Consider the following 15,238-nt stretch of genomic DNA (forward strand, 5'->3'; position numbering starts at 1 on the left):
TTCCTATCCTTTGAAGTGTTTTCATCAGGAAAGGATGTTGAATTTTGTCAAATGCCTTTTCTGCATCAATCGAGATGATCATGTGGTTCTTCTGCTTTGATTTATTGATGTGGTGTATTACATTAATTGATTTTCTTGTGTTGAACCAGCCTTGCATACCTGGAATAAATCCTACCTGGTCGTGGTGTATAATTCTTTTAATGTGCTGCTGGATTCGATTTGCGAGTATTTTGTTGAGGATTTTTGCGTCTATATTCATTAAAGAAATTGGTCTATAATTTTCTTTTTTTGTAGTATCTTTGCCTGGTTTTGGTATTAGGGTGATGTTGGCTTCATAGAAAGAGTTATGTAGCTTTCCCTCTTCTTCAATTTTTTTGAAGAGATTGAGCAGGATTGGTGCTAATTCGTTCTTGAATGCTTGGTAGAATTCACATGTGAAACCATCTGGTCCTGGGCTTTTCCTTTTTGGGAGCTTCTTGATGACTAACTCAATCTCTTTACTTGTGATTGGTTTGTTGATGTCATCTATTTCTTCTTGAGTTAATGTTGGTTGTTTATGCTTTTCTAGGAAGTTGTCCATTTCATCTAAGTTGTCTAGTTTATTAGCATATAGTTGCTCATAGTATCTTCTCATTATCTCCTTAATTTCTGCAGGGTCGGTAGTTATATTTCCTTTCCCATTTCTGATTGCATTTATTTGCATCTGCTCTCTCTTTTTTTTGTTAGCCTAGCCAGTGGTCCATCGATTTTATTGATTTTCTCAAAGAACCAACTTCTGGTTTTGTTGATTCTCTCTATTGTTTTCCTGTTCTCAACTGCATTTATTTCTGCTCTAATCTTTGTTATTTCTTCCCTTCTGCTTGCTTTGGGGTTAGTTTGCTGTTCTTTCTCTAATTCCTCCAGGTGAGTAGTTAACTCTTCAATTTTTGCCCTCTCTTCTAATATAGGCATTTAGGGCAATAAATTTCCCTCTCAGCACCACCTTTGCTGCATCCCATAAGTTTTGATAAGTTGTGTTTTCATTGTCATTTGCTTCGAGGTATTTACTAATTTCTCTTGTAATTTCTTCCTTTACCCACTGGTTTTCTAAGAGGGTGTTGTTTAGCCTCCATATGTTTGTGAATTTTATGACCTTCTGCCTTTTATTTATTTCCAACTTCATTCCATTGTGGTCTGAGAAAGTGTTTTGCATAATATCAATATTTTTAAATTTGTTGAGACTTGCTTTGTGACCCAACATGTGGTCTATCCTAGAGAATGTTCCATGAGCACTTGAGAAAAAAGTGTATCCTGCTGTTGTTGGATGTAGTGTTCTATAAATGTCTGTCAAGTCTATTTCATTTATCATACAATTCAACATCTCTGTTTCTTTAGTGATCCTCTGTCTAGATGTTCTATCCATTGATGAGAGTGGTGTATTGAAGTCTCCAACTATTATTGTAGAGGTATCTATTTCTCCTTTCAGTGATCACAGTGTTTGCGTCATGAATTTTGGGGCATTCTGGTTCGGTGCATAAATATTTATGACTGTTATGTTTTCTTGATGAATTGACCCTTTTATTAATATATAGTGTCCTTCTTTGTCTCTTTTAATTGTTTCCCTTTTGAAGTCTAACTTGTCTGATATTAATATAGCTACTCCCGCTTTTTTCTGGTTGTTGTTTGCATGAAATATCTTTTTCCAACCTTTCACTTTCAGTCTATGTTTGTCCTTGTGTCTAAAGTGAGTTTCTTGTAGACAGCATATAGATGGATCCTGTTTTTTAATCCATTCTGCCAGTCTGTGTCTTTTTATTGGGGAGTTTAATCCATTTACATTTAGTGTTATTACTGTAAGGGCAGTACTTTCTACTACCATTTTGTTTTTGGAATTTATATGTCATATCTTATTTTTTCCCTCTCCTTTTACCTTTCCTGATAATCTTCATTTCTGCACTCTTCTCCAACTCTCTCTCTCCTGTCTTTTCCTATCAGCCTGTAGCACTCCCTTTAGTATTTCTTGTAGTGCCGGTCTCTTATTCACAAACTCTCTCAGTGTCTGTTTGTCTGAAAATGTTTTAATCTCTCCCTCATTTTTGAAGGAAAGTTTTGCTGGATATAGAATTCTTGGTTGGCAGTTTTTCTCTTTCAGTATCTTAAATATATCATGCCACTGTCTTCTTGCCTCCATGGTTTCTGCAGAGAAATCTGTACATAGTCTTATTGACTTTCCCTTGTATGTGATGGATTGCTTTTCTCTTGCTGCTTTCAGAATCCTCTCTTTGTCTTTGACATTGGACAATCTGACCAGTAAGTGTCTTGGAGTAGGTCTATTGGGATCTATTCTATTTGGGGTACGTTGTACTTCTTGAATCTCTAATTTTCTGTCTTTTATAAGAGTTGGGAAATTTTCAGTGAATATATCTTCTATTACTCTTTCTGCCCCTTTTCCCTTCTCTTCTCCTTCTGGGATACCCATAACACGTATATTTGTGCGTTTCATGTTGTCACTCAGCTCCCTAAGACCCTGCTCATATTTTTCCATTTTTTTCACCATCTGTTCTTTTGTGTGTATGAATTCGAATGACCTGTCTTCTAGTTCACTGATCCTTTCTTCTGCCTGTTCAAATCTACTGTTGTGTCCCTCCATTGTGTTTTTCATCTCCTCCATTGTGGCCTTCATTCCCATGAGTTCTGCCATTTGTTTTTTTAAGTTTATGAATTCTTCTTTATGGTCAGCCAGTGTCTTCTTTATATCCTTCAGCTCTTTTGCTATATCTTCCTTCATTTCATCAAATTTATTTAGCATTAGTTGCCTCCACTCCTGTGTCTCAGCTGAGCTATTAGTTTGTTCCTTTGGCTGGTCCATGTTTTCGTGTTTCCTGGTATGGCTTGTTATCTTAAGTTGTCTAGGCATCTGATTGTCTTGATTAGTTTATTTAGGAGCTTGTTTTCTGTCTTTTACCTAGTGGTTTTCTTGTTGGTTGGCTTTGTTTCCTGGCCTCTGTTATTCAGTTCAACTTATTCTAGACCTCTAACTTAGGTTCTATTTAGTTGATCAGAATTTTTCCCCTCTTGTTTTTTCTGTTTCTTGCTCTGCCTCTATGTAACCTTTTTGTGAGTGGGTCTCCTCAGATATGGTCGACCCTGGTCAGATTTTCCCAGTCTAGTGAAGCCCAGGTCTCATTGGGAGGGTATGGAGTTTTCCTGAGAATGAGAGCCTCCTATGAGGCCTTTAGAATTGGTGCTTTTCCTCTCCTGTCCAGCAGGTGGCGCTGGCCAGCCCGCAGCTCCCCCACCAGTGTAAGGAGGTGTGGAGACTTTAGTTCTCCTGGTGACTCTGATCCTGTCGGGGGCGTGGCTGACTGAAGCTGGAATCTGAATTCCAGCCGCTGGGGTCTGAATTCCCAGAAGGAGGACTGCCAGTTGAGCTGGGCCTCCCTCCACTCTCCGAATCCTCAGACCTCCAGTTGTTTCTCAGGGGCACTATTCCCTTCTCCTCTCTCCTCTTTGGGGTCTCTCCAGGTAGATTCCTTGGTCAGCCTGAGTTGCCAATTAAAGACGGGGCTGGAGGCCTTCAGTAGTGAATACGGAATTCAAAGACTCTGTGGGTACTCTGTCTCCCCCAAGCCCAGCCTAGTCCCTCAACCTGGGCTTTCTGATAGAAAATAACCACATATATTACTTTTAGATTAAAAAAAAAAAAAAATAGAAAAGAAATCAAGAAAAAGAAAAAAGAAAAAAGAAAAAAGAAAAAAAAAAAGTCTCTTTTAAATGTCTTTCCCCAGCCTGGAAGTTTTGTCAGTGTCAGAATAGAGGATTTAAAGATATGCTTTGGGCTATTGTCTGATAATTACTCTCCAACGGCTTCAGTTCCACCCTTGCCGGGGGTTACTGAAATGCAAAAAGATAAGGGATCAGTGAGAAGCCAGAAGGGACAAAATGTAAGGGAAAAAAAAATGGCTTTTTTGGAGTCTGGGAATGGGTGCCGGCTTTTACGTGCCCCCACTTCTCGGAGCCCAGCCCTTCTTTAGCACCCCAGCTCCCAAAGTTAGTTAATTAATTTGTTAATTAGTTTTGCAGTTGAGGCTGGGTTGAGCCTCCCTTCTTGCCCTCAGCAGATTGCTGTTTTTTGGTTTTTTTTCCCCCCCTTTCAGGGAGCCGGCAGCAAGACAGTCTGTGAGGTCTGGGTGGGGAGGGGCGCCAGACCCCTGGTCCGGGGAACTTACAATGTTCGCTGCGATCTCAGCTTTTCCTCCAATTCCAAACTTGAGTCCAATGTGCGACTGGTCACCGGAGACCCCGAAAACACTGTTTAATATAGTTCTTGGGTAACTGCCAGCTGCTCTAGGGGAGAGACGAAATTCTGCTCCTCACCACTCCGCCATCTTGCCCCGCCCCTGTGTTGTTTCTTCTGTAATGAACTTTTATGCATTCAGTACTCAGCTTTAACAAATACCCAAGTTCTGCCTATCTTGCTGCAATCCTTTTGATACTGATACACTTCTGCAGAATGTATGCTAACAAACTCATTTCTGAAAATACTGTTTTCATAAGAATTTTTTTTAAATTGATCTCTTATTCACAATTGGGACAAAAACACAAGTCCATTTTCCTAAATGTGTCCTAGTAAAATTCATTAAAGGTGATTCCTTTCACCTTTGTTTAGTTATTCCTGGTTTTTAACACCTCAAAGTCCTAAAACAGTCTGAATATATTTCTTAAGTCTGTCTTTTGTTCCAATTGTCTTTTTATTTTGCTTTTCCATTTTTACTTCTCATGCTGTAAGTTAATGACTTGCAATATTTTCAAATATGTTAGCGACTAGCCTTCAATTCTAAAATATCAATTTCTACAGGGATACAATGGAGTCTACGTTTAATCCATATATTAACTTAGGGAATGCTAAATTAATATATAGATTAATTAATCTTTAGTTAATACTGACATCTTTACTGTATAAAAACATTCCTCTGAACCAGGAACAATATATTGCTTTCTATTCTATTAATTGTTTTTGTCTTCCTTTATGGTTTGAAATGTTTTATTACTTTAGTTAATAACCAAATATTTAATTATCATTAATATAAATGTATAGTTTTACTTTTCAATTTCTATTTAATCTCTGCTCTCAATTTTCTTATTGTTTTCTTTAAGTTTTATCTGCTGTATTTCTCTAACTTCCCCAATTGAATGTGCAACTGATTAAGATATGCATTCAGGGTATACAGATTGCCCTCTAAGTGATGGTCTGCATGCATTTCACAAGTTTAGATACACTATTTTTATTTTGTTAATAATATATTAATAACTATACAACTATTCTCTGGGCCACAAATTACTCAGAAATGTGCTTATGCATGTGTTTTAGTTTCCAAACATGAAAATTATGTAATGTATAATAGTTATCTTTTGGTTCTTAAATTTTAATTTTATTGCAGTCAGAGAACAAAATCTGTACATAAATTTTTTTGGTATTTATTGAAGCTAGCTTTGTATCCTTGTACAAGTAAATAGTCAATTTTTACAAATGGTCTGGTGTGCATGCAAATTGAAAAAATATATTCTAATTGTTGTGTACAGGATAGATTAAATTTATTATGTTATTTAAATCTCCTATATTCTTACTTACTTGAGCCCAGGGAGAGAAGTAGGTGAACAAATCCCACTATGTAAATGTGTCAATTTCTCTTTGTAATTCTGTCAAACTTTGCCTCATAAATGTTGAGGCTATAATGCTAGGTATGTAAGGTCAGAATTATTAAATTCTACTAGTAAACTTTATTTTATCATTATGCCATCTTCGTCTTATAATGTATTCTATATAATAACACAGCTAAGCCAATTTTTCTTTGGTGATAATTGTCTCATATCTTCCTATTTCAACTGAAATTAATATATATTCATAACAAAAAACACAATGGCTTATAAGAAACCTCTCCCTTCTAGCTGTTTCTTCTAGTTATCTCTGTATTTCTAAATACACGGTTATACTGTTATTTCTCAATTTTTAAGTTTTAGTTATTTATTGATGTTCACTATTATGGAAGCTGTCCACCAGTTGATGAAGCAATGTTTTGTAACCAAGATATGTACAAAAGGATTTCCTATCACATTTGAAGCAATGCACATGAAGGCAACTGTCACATTCTTTGGACTAGATAAAGGAAACTTCAAAGGAAAGATAAACTAGTATGACAGATTAATACACTGTTCAGTGGCATCATTAAAGCACTGTGTCACAGCTTAATTCTCAGTGTTGTTTCTCTCCCTTAATGCTAGGTAAATAAAAGAATGATGTCTTACAATCATATCTTACAGTCAAAGACTTACGTTGCACTATTTTTTACAATGAATGATTATTAACCAATATTTTAACCAATGTCTTTGTTCACCAATCCTGTAAAACTTCTTTTTGGGTTTAACTTGTTTTTCCCCTAATATATCCTTTAGTATACCTCCTACAGGTATATACTTTAGTATACCTTCTACAGGGATTGTACTTAATGGTAAGCTCTTGGTAATTACTGGTCTGTAAATTTCCTAACTTTGATTTTACTTCATAGTGATAGCTGTGGAATTATAAGGTAGCAAATTACTTTTCCTCAGAATTCTAAAGATATTAATCCCACTGTCTTCTGTTGTCTACTATTGCTGATGGAAAATCTGCTGCAGTCTAACTGATGTTCCATTAAAGATTTCATTTAAAAATCTTCTCTTTGCCCTTGGTGTTCTGATCTTTCACCAAGATGGGCATAGGTATGACTTTCCTTTCCTATCATTTTCTCTCTCTCAATTTTTTTGGCCTAGTGTCTATGATGAGGGCTCATGTTTTAAACAGCTGTAAAAAAACCAGTCAGCCATTATCACTCTGAATATTGCTTCTCCCCCATTCTATTTCTGGAACGCCTACTAAATGTATGTTGTACTGTTTCATTTTATCCCCTGTGACTCAATTTTCCAAAAACTTCACATATCCATGTTTTTGTTTATTTGGTTGGTTGACTGGTTGTGCATATTGCATTTGGGTACTTTCCTCAGAATTCTTTTACAGATGGCTGATTCTTTCTTTAGTGATGTCAAATGTGCTTTTAACCATCTACTGAAATTTTCTTTTCAATGTCTGTTTTTCATCTCTAAAAGTTGTCTCTTTCTTTTTAAAAAAATAGTATCTTGTATTATTTATGGGTTTGATCCCTTCATAATCTTCAATCACTTTAACATATTAATTTTAGAGTCTCTATCACATTGTACAATTATCTGAATTTCTTGGGAGTCGGAAGTTTCTGTGTATTGTGCCTCCTGATATTAACTCATGGTGGATTTTGTTACTGTTGTTTTATAATTCTGGATGGTGAGACCATCTTTTGTGGGGTGTCATCGGTGAGAATTCTATGCAGAAAGGGTTGGGATAGGTCCCAAGAAATGTCCTCATCTTGAGATCATTTTTTATGTGATTATTCAGCTTGAATATTTTGTACTATATAGGAGAGCATACAAATCAGACTTTTATTGGTATTATGATATGATGTTTATTAGGTGCCATGTACTAGATAAGAACATTATATTTAATGCTTTATCCTCACAAGAACCTATTATCCCCATACTAATGAAGAAAATGAGGTGCAGTGATTATAAAACTAACACATGGTCCCAACGCTTTAAGTGGATGTTCCAGGAATTGAACTCTGGCAGTAAGCTCCAGAATCAGTACACTTAACTACCATGACATATTGCAACACAAATCGAGAAAGGAATTGCCAAAGATCTAAAAAAAAAAGTTTGAACACATGGTGTACTCCAAAAGACCTTACTCTTGAGTTGACAAAAATGCTGAATGAATTTGTAATCTAGTCTGAACAAAGATACTTAGTTGACTAATGGAAGATAAAGCAATGATCCCAAGTAGATTAAATTAATTAAATTGCTCTGTAATCCACCATAAGCAATAGTTTTCTTCTGTTGGGTTTTTCCTTACATTCAAAAGAAATGTTAAGATATTCTCACGGTAAACTACTGCTGAAACTGCCTTTAAATCTGTGATGTAACCTCTGACCTCTAAGTTCAGTTACTGCCAAAAGCTCTTCAATCTTGTTTGGAAGAATTATACAGAATCATAAGGAAATTTTTTAATAGGCAATAGTGTTAATGAAGTAAGTTGTAGATGACATCATCATTTTTTTCCTCTTCCTTTCCTTTCTCTATTTGCCCAATACTGTTTCTCTATATATACATATGTATATATGTAAATATATACTCTGAAGATCTATGAATAAAGAGAAATGGGGTTCTGTTTGCATTTCTTTTCAGCAATAGAACAAAGAAGTGAGTTTGGTTGTTTCTGGGTCAAATACAATTAAAAAAATATTTTTAGCAAATTGATTTTCGTCTAATGGTTTTGCTTCCTGGTACAACATCAGAAAATCTATTAGTATAATTTACACATAAATAAATATAGGGGAAAACAAAGCTCAAAAGCCTCAGAAAATACATTTGAAAAAAATTCAATACCCATTCAAGGCAAAAACTCGTACCAAACTAGAAATGGAATGATCTTTCTGTAATTTAATGCAGAGTTTCTAAATAAATCCTACATCATAATTAATTGTGAAACATGAGAAACAGTTTCTCTAAAGAAAGAAAAAGATAAGGATGTCTACTGACTGCTTAAATTCAACACTATACTGGAGAGTCTACATAATGCAATAAGACAAGAAAAAATAAAAGATAAAATGATTAGAAATGGAGAAATAAAAGTCATTGTTTACAGATGAGATGATCAAAAGAAATTCTGAACACAAAATATTACAACTAATGAGAGTTAAATGAAGTTGCTGGATATAGAAATCAATATACTAAAATGAACTGAGTTTTTATATACCGGTAATGAACAATTAGAAAAGTAATAGGAATTGAATTATGAGACCATTTATATGGAAAAAAAAAAAGTTTTGAAGGATAAAAATAAGAAAAGATGTGTAAAATCTTTACCTAGATATTATAAAACTACTTAAAGATATGTTCGTTGGAAGGGAAAATAAAATGTTGCAAAAAAAATAGCAATTCTCTTCAAACTAATTTTTCATGCACTTAAGCACACTCTAAATATCACATGGAGGAGTCAAAGGCTAAGATCAGCTAAGAAAATACTGAAGAAAAATAACTAGAGACAATTTACATTATCTCATATTATGATGTGCTATGATGTAATAGTGTGACGGTTGCTCTGAGAGCTAATGGACCAATGGCATAGGAATAAACAGTTCAGAAAAGGGGCACACACATATCTAGGAGCTTGACATACGGCAAAGACTGCATTACAAAGGATGGATTAGTCAATTATGGTGCTGGGAAATTTTGCAACCCATTTGGAAAAAGATTACTTCAGACCATACATGAAAATTAATTCCAGGGAATTTAAACACTTAAGATATTTAGATATAAAAACTTTAAAACTTTTAGTGATACCTTATCACTCCGGGATAGAAGAGAATTTCTTAAGCAAGAGACAAAAAACACAAAGAGAAACATAAAGAGAAAGATTAACAAATCTGGTACTGGAGTTCCCTTTTCACCAACGAAGATGTTACTGGAGCTCCCTTTCAGCCTTACCATCTTGTCTCAAGAAGGAATTCAAGGATAAGACAAACAGGTATAAGCGAGACAAACAGGTATAAGCAAGTGAGAAAAGTTTATTGAAGAGAGAAAGAAAATAGACACAAGGGATGAGTGAGGGTGTGCTCATGGGAAAGGCCAGCGCTAGGTTGTATGGCACATGGGCTTTTAGTAGATCAAACAAAGGGAGGTGGGGTTAGAGATATTGGTACATTGTGATTGGTTAGTAAACATTCAAATTAAGGATTGTAAGTAAACTATTGCGATTGGCTATTTAGACATTCAAATTAAGGACTGTAAATGGGTTATTGTGATTGGTCCATGCCCTGTAGTTGAACAAGGTGTCCTGGTTTGCTCGACTGCTTAGGGTTTCAGGAACCTGACTGTTTTCACCAGATGCCACCCTTGCACTGGGTCTGAAGGCACCTCAGGGCCTGTAAGACGTTTTTCCTACGTCTAACCTGCCTCAACTAAAAAGCACAAACCATAAAAAGAAGGATTAACAAATCTGACAGCTGTGCCTTAAAATGTAAACCTTTAAAAGAAACTATAAACAGAATGAAAACACAACCCAGTAGACTGGGATATTTCCATGCATGTTATTAAAAATAAAATTGGTAACCAATTCAATATAAAGAATGCATACAAATCAACATCAATAAAAAGATTAAAAACCCAAAAGAAATAAGGAAACAAGAATGGCCAATAAACATATGAAAAGAAGCTCAATATCACTGGAATCAGAGAAAAAAACAAATAAGACAATAGAGGAACCTTAGATTGCCTAAAATTAAACAGACTGATGATACTAAGTATTGGAAAGAACGTAGTAAAAAATGGAGTGTAAATTGATATAGCCACTCTGGAGAAGAACTCAGCAATACATAATAAAGCTGAAGATATACATACGTTAACATATACCAAAATCATAAAAATATACATGAGCATGATAGACACCAACATAGGGAAAGTAGCAGTGACCTTTGGAGAGGGCAGAAGAGCAAAGACTGGTGACCTTCGCTTTAGATATAACTTACACCTTTAAAAATGGGGTAGTGGGGTCAGATGGAAAAAAAAACATGTAATGTTAACATGTTTAATGCAGGCAATGAGTGCAAGAGTGTCTCATCTGTTTTATTATCAGACTTTTCTTTCGTAAACATCAGAATTATGTAACTTTATCTTTATTATTACTGTGAAAATTGGTAGTGCTGCTTTTCCTTATCTTACAAAAGTCTCATGGTACAAATAAAAGCTAAGTGATAGTAATGGATGATTCTTCTAGTGTTATTACATGTTTTGCTAGGTATATTTGTTACTTTTCAAGGAACTATGCTTAGTAGTAATAATGGCCCATGATTTTCAATGATTTTCATTTTGACATTATGCTTGTCTTCAAGTAAAATGAACAAGATTTCAACAACTGACATGGCAATGCAAATGGAAATAAAGTGAGAACACTACCTCATAAGAAGGATGAATCAATAAAACACGGCCTTGGGGGAAAGGAAAGAAACAAAGATAACTCCCAGATTTTTAGACTAAATTACTGAAATTACATGGGTATCCCTAATGAACCCTTGGATGCTTTCTTGTCTTATGAAATTCTGACAAAACACTTTACTTCTTTAACAAGATTCAGCTAACCTTTATAATTTTATGAGAATTTTTTCAAATAATATAAAAATATTACTACTAGATATGCTATATAAACATGATTATATTAAACACATCAGTGTTGACACTTGAAAGAAAATTCTAAAAATAAAAGTAGACTCTTAGACCAACTCAACTGTAAAGGCAGGTTAAGCATTGCCCAAGGTAACAATACAAAAGAATGCACTACTGACATGCAGAAACAAGAATGAAAATCAAAAGCATATGCCAAGTGAAAGAAACCAGACACAAAAGGCTACATAATGTATGATTCCATTTGTATCACATTCTGGAAAAGACAAAACTATAGGGACAGGAATCAGATTGGTGGTAGCTAGGGACTGCAGTAGGGGAAGCTGATTGATTACAAATGGGTCCAGGGGAACTTTTAGGGGCAGTGAAATCATTCTGTATCTTGATTGTGGTAGTAGTTACATGACTGCATTTGTTTGTCAAAACACAATGAACTGCAAATTACACCTCAATAAAACTGACTTTAAAAGAGGAAGAGGGCTTTGAAGGCTTCTAGAATTTTTTTTATTCAATTTTATTGAGATATATTCACATACCACACAATCATCCAAAGTGTGCAATCAATTATTCACATTACCATCATATAGTTGTTCATCACCCCAATCTATTTTTTTTAACATTTTCCTTGTACTAGAAAAAGTGAAAATAAGAATAAAAATTAACAGTAAAAACAGAACACCCAAATCATCCCACCCCTCCTGCCCTATTTTTCCTTTAGTTTTTTTGTCCCCATTTTTCTACTCATCCATCCATTCACTGGATAAAGGGGAGTGTAATCTACAAGGCTTTCACAATCACAGTCACCCCTTGTAAGCTACATTGTTATACATACGTCTTTGAGAGTCAAGGCCACTGGGCTGCAGCCTGACAGCTCCAGGCATCTATTTCTAGCCACTTCAACACATCAAAACCTATAGTGCGTAAGAGTGCCCACCAGAGTGATCTCTCAATTCCATGTGGAATCTCTCAGCCAAGCCTTCTAGAATTTATTGCAAATCTGCTCTACAATATTCCTGATATAGATAATCCTCTAGTCTTTGAGAATTTTCTATGGAAGGATGTTCTAGTTTGCTAATGCTGCCAGAATGCAAAACACAAGAGACGGATTGGCTTTTATAAAAGGGGGTTCATTTGGTTACACAGTTACAGTCTTATGGCCATAAAGTGTCCAAGGTAAGTCATCAACAATCGGGTATCTTCACTGGAGGATGGCCAATGGTGTCCGGAAAACTTCCGTTAGCTGGGAAGGCACGTGGCTGGCATCTGCTCCAAAGTTCTGGTTTCAAAATGGCTGTCTCCCAGGACATTCCTCTCTAGGCTGCAGTTCCTCAAAAATGTCACTCTTAGTTGCACTTGGGATATTTGTCCTCTCTTAGCTTCTCTGGAGCAAGAGTCTGCTTTCAATGGCCATCTTCAAAATGTCTCTCATCTGCAGCTCCTGTGCTTTCTTCAAAGTGTCCCTCTTGGCTGTAGCTCCTCTTCAAAATGTCACTCACAGCTGCACTGCACTGAGTTCCTTCTGTTTGTCAGCTCATTTATATGGTTCCACTGATCAAGGCCCACCCTGAATGGGTGGGGCCATGCTTCCATGGAAATATCTCATCAGAGTTATCACCTACTGTTGGGTAGGGCACATTTCCAAGCAAACAACCTAATCCAAACGTTCCAACTTAATCCCCACTAATATGTCTGCCCCCACAAGATTGCATCAAAGAATATGGCTTTTTCTGGGGGACATAGCACATTCAAATGAGCACAAAGGAGTATATCATTTAATTGGTGGAATTATTTCATTTACAGATAGAAATCTATCATTGGTAGGGTAGTAAGAAGAAGAATCAGATAAATGAGATGGTTCCAACTCCATTATTCTATTGTCCTTTGGCCAGCTCTGAGTCACATGCTCCTACCTAGCTGCAAGGGAGGATGGAAAATTAAATAATCAGCGTTTTCATTTTCTCTAATGGTGACCAAGATTAATAAGGTGAGAAATACCCAGTATAAGATGGGGATTCAGATGCTAGACAGCCAAAGACCAAAAATTAACAAAAGTTCACCAATGGGGTAATACCATTTCTTTGCAAGTTTCTTTGTAAAGATTAAATAAAATAAAGTACACAAAGCACCAACACAAATATTAGAACACAGCTGCCACTTAACAACTGATAACAAAAATTAAAAAGGCGTTATTTAGCTCTAGTTTCTCTCTTTTACAATGAGCCTAAACCTATTCCTGTTGAATGCCGCTAGTCACTGCCCTGTCCTTTGGAGAAAATAGAATAAATCTATACCGTTGACAGCTTTTCAAATATCTCAAGACAGCTATCATGTTTCTCTCATTAATCATTCTGTTTTAGGTCAATTTTTTTCCAGTACTTGATCCATTTTTCACATGACAGTGGCTTCCAGACACCTTTCCATCTAGAAACATAATAAATCTGAGGAGAAGTTTTGGCCTAGTACAGACTACTGAGAAAAACAGTGTGTGTACCAGGTTGGGTTCCCTGGGAAACAGATTTAAACTTCTGATATTTGGTGAAGGAGGTTTCTTGAGGCAAGGATCTTTAAGCCCCTTCCCCTGTGTCTTAAGATATTAAAGGCCTAATGTTGGAGAAAGGAGCTCCCTTCAGTAGGCCAAGGACAACTCCTGGAAAAGGATGAAACTATACTCACTGCAGATGGGAAAATGAGTGCCTTGGTCTTGAAGAGGAATCTGGGCTGCGTACAGCAACACCCAACAGCTCATTTGACCTATGCATAATTTAAGCACTTGAAGGAGGAATTAGGAGACTGAGTTTTAGTTTAAACTTTGCTTCTAAGTTGGTATTAACTCAAATGAATCCCTAAATTCGTTGGGCCTAAAATTTCTCCATCTGCCAAATGAGGAGATTTAATTAGATCACTTCTAAGCTCTTTTTTTTAAAAATTCAGTTTTATCGAGATATATTCACATACCATACAATCATCCATGGTGTACAATCAACTGTTCACAGTACCATCATATAGTTGTGCATTTATCACCCCAATCTATTTTTGAACATTTTCCTTATACCAGAAAGAATCAGAATAAGAATAAAAAATAAAAATAAAAAAGAACACCTAAATCATACCCCCCATCCCACCCTATTTTTCATTTAGTTTTTGTCCCCTTTTTTCTACTCATCCATCCATACACTGGATAAAGGGAGTGTGATTCACAAGGTTTTCACAATCATACTGTCACCCCTTGTAATCTACATTGCTATACAATCGTCTTCAAGAGTCAAGGCTACTGGGTTGGAGTTTGGTAGTTTCAGGTATTTACTTCTAGCTATTCCAATACATTAAAACCTAAAAAGTGTTAGCTATATAGGGCGTAAGAATGTCCACCAGAGTCACCTCTCGACTCCATTTGAAATTTCTCAGCCACTGAAGCTTTATTTCGTTTCATTTCACATCCCCCTTTTGGTCAAGAAGATGTTCTCAATCCCATGATGCTGGGTCCAGATTCATTCCCAGGAGTCATATCCTGCATTGTCAGGGAGATTTACACCCCTGGGAGTCAGGTCCCATGTAGGGGGGAGGGCAGTGAGTTCACTTGCCGAGGTGGTCTAAGCTCTCTTTTAATGCTAAAATGCTGTTTCTCATTTTTCCATCATTTCACTAGGTTATCCAAAACTCCTTCTCTTTTATATAACCTGTCATCAAGGAATGTCTGTGCCATTGCACTGTACAACAAATGACTTTCTGAATTTAATGTAAGAATTATAAGCTGGAAGGTATTCTAAGATAAACTAGTCCAAACATCTTTCTCTCTCTCTCCTTTTTAATTATTTTTTTGTTATAGCATAACTTACATATTTCAAATGGACAAAAAATTAGTATCATTTACAGTATCTTAAGATAGAATGCCTCTGAATGGGAGCTCCCTTTCCAGTACTTTGAGGTCTACACGATGTATCTAGAAAATTTACTA

General features: G+C 35.9%; 1 protein-coding gene across 4 annotated transcripts in view; it reads right to left on the reverse strand.

Moving 5' to 3' along the window:
• INTS9 (integrator complex subunit 9) overlaps positions 1 to 15,238 on the reverse strand; it is a 132,849-nt gene that overhangs the window by 94,643 nt on the left and 22,968 nt on the right. The window lies entirely within an intron of this gene.

Source organism: Choloepus didactylus, chromosome 20 (genome assembly GCF_015220235.1).
Source record: "Choloepus didactylus isolate mChoDid1 chromosome 20, mChoDid1.pri, whole genome shotgun sequence".
Lineage (NCBI taxonomy): Eukaryota > Metazoa > Chordata > Mammalia > Pilosa > Megalonychidae > Choloepus > Choloepus didactylus.